The sequence below is a fragment of the Sinocyclocheilus rhinocerous genome, unplaced genomic scaffold, assembly GCF_001515625.1.
Source record: "Sinocyclocheilus rhinocerous isolate Xijiao unplaced genomic scaffold, SAMN03320098_v1.1 scaffold1672, whole genome shotgun sequence".
NCBI classification, from domain to species: Eukaryota; Metazoa; Chordata; class Actinopteri; order Cypriniformes; family Cyprinidae; genus Sinocyclocheilus; species Sinocyclocheilus rhinocerous.
The window spans coordinates 221,433-224,057 of NW_015637961.1; positions in this window are offsets into that span (position 1 = coordinate 221,433).

The window sequence follows — 2,625 nt, forward strand, 5'->3', positions numbered from 1 at the left end:
GATGGGCTATCCTCCTGGAGTACTGTCTTTTTGCCTCTCTGATGCCGCGGGAAAGGTTGGCCCTAGCTGTCTTCAGGCCCACCTCATCTCCAGCTCTGAAGGCAGCGTTCCGCGTCTTCAGGAGTCTGTAGACCTCCCCTGTCATCCACGGCTTCTGGTTGGCCCGGACAGTGATGGTCTTTGTGACTGTTACATCATCAATACACTTGTTGATGTAGGCAGTGACCGTCTCGGAGTACTCTTGGAGGTCTGTGGTGTTGTTGTATGTGGCAGCCTGCTTAAATATATTCCAGTCTGTGGTGTCAAAACAGTCTTGAATAGCCTCTGACGACCCTTCCGGCCACACTTGAATTTGTTTGTGAACTGGTTTGGCGACTTTAACGAGCAGTCTGTATGCAGGCATTAGCATGACAGTGATGTGGTCTGAGGCACCAAGGTGGGGGAGGGGGAGGGCTTTGTAAGCTCCTCTCTGTGTGGTGTAAACAAAGTCTAAAATGTTTTTACCTCTTGTTGAAAAGTTAATGTGTTGGTGTATTTTTGGGAACACACTCTTTAAGTCTGCGTGGTTGAAATCCCCAGCTAAGATGAGAAAAGCATCTGGGTGGGCTGTCTGCTGCTCACTGATGTGCTGGTACAGTTCATTTAGTGCCTCACTCCTGTTGTTGTTGTTGGAGCTGGAGCTCGGAGGAATGTACACAGCAACATTGTGATTTGGTCTTAGTGTGACTTAGGAATCCTCTTGACTACTCCTAACGTTTCACAGATTTAGGAGCTAGTTTTAGCGCTAAAATGCTTTGTGAAATACTCTTAGAGCAAAAATTTAGGACTCCTAAAATTAGGACTGACATGCCCATTATTTTTAAGAGTTTCTCCTAAATCGGCAATTTAGGAACTACTTTTAGCCTTAAAATGTTTTGTGAATACGGCCCCAGAATATCAGTATTTTAATAGATATATTTACAATTATATCAAATGTAAACAAAGCAGAAACATTTGCTTGACCAGCCGCAACAGCAGCACATTGCAAAATTATTTATTTACCTCCAACTCTTGCAAGAACACAATCCTTGCTCCCCGCATCTCCCCAATCATTTTCTCCTGGAAAATTGCTCTAAAACAAGTATAAACACTCTAAAATAGAGAGACTATCACTTAATTTTCATAATGTTTTTTTCTTTTTATACTTTTCACAAATCAGCGCACAGACTATTTGGTCTCACATGAGAACTCCGGTCACACACATCTTGTTATTTCCTTGTCACTTCTCACGTGTTTTGTTGTGAAACATAGTTTGCGGACAGGACAGAGTTGTCGGCGATTCTTCCTCTTGAAAAGTCATGCAATATGTAACCCCCTGTCCATCATGCAGTGTGAACACAGCAGTGTCTGAACGATACCCCAGATAGTCATGCAGTCTGAAAGGAGCTGTGATCTGACTACTTTGAAAATCGTGCAGTGTGAACTCGGCATAAGGTACCTCACAAAACTGATTTTGGACAGACTAATGAGGTAACAGTTTAATGATCTACAACAAAAGAGAGAGAGCATTGGTGACAAAGTGAATATTTAATTAGTACAATACTAATTTCTCACTGGAAATGACTTCAAAAGTGTTAAAAGTTGGTCAAAATGTACATTTTGCACAGCCTGTATGTGCAGTGCTGGGAGTGTTCCACAACAGGTTTGCAAACCCCTGATCTATATCAACTTGATGTGGGGCACCAAAGGGTAACCTGACACATCTGTTTGAACTGTGAAAAAGGGAATTTAAAAAAAAAAAGTGGCACAATGGTTGATTCATTAATTTTTTTCTTTTCAAAGGGCCGTTGGGAGAGCGACAACAGAGTGAGGAGCTGCGCTAATGTTGTTTTGTTTGTGAAAACCTTTATTTTAGAGTTTTCAGATATGCATATAAAAACAATACAAGTTTTACCAAATAAAGTTTTTCAGGAGCTTTAAAGGGTTAGTTCACCCAAAAATTAAAATTCTGTCATTAATTACTCACCCTCATGTCGTTCCAAACCCGCAAGACCTTTGTTCATCTTCGGAACACAAATTAAGATATTTTTGATGAAATCCGAGAGCTCTCTGACCACACAGACAGCAATTTACCTAACATTTTCAAAACCTAGAACGTTAGTAAAGGCATCCTTAAAATAGTCCATGTGACTACAGTGGTCAGAGAGCTCTCTGATTTCATCAAAAATATCTTAATTTGTGTTCTGAAGATGAACGAAGGTCTTACGGGTTTGGAACGACATGAGGGTGAGCGACTTTAACGAGCGGTCTGTATGCAGGCATTAGAGTGATGTGGTCTGAGGCACCAACACCAAGGTGGGGGAGGGCTTTGTAAGCTCCTCTCTGTGTGGTGTAAACAAAGTCTAAAATGTTTTTACCTCTTGTTGAAAAGTTAATGTGTTGGTGTATTTTTGGGAACACACTCTTTAGGTCTGCATGGTTGAAATCCCCAGCTATGATGAGAAAAGCATCAGGGTGGGCTGTCTGCTGCTCACTGATGTGCTGGTACAGTTCATTTAGTGCCTCGCTCCTGTTGCTGTTGTTGGAGCTGGGAGGGATGTATACAGCAACGAGCAGTATGGCTGTATATTCCCTCGGTAGATAGAA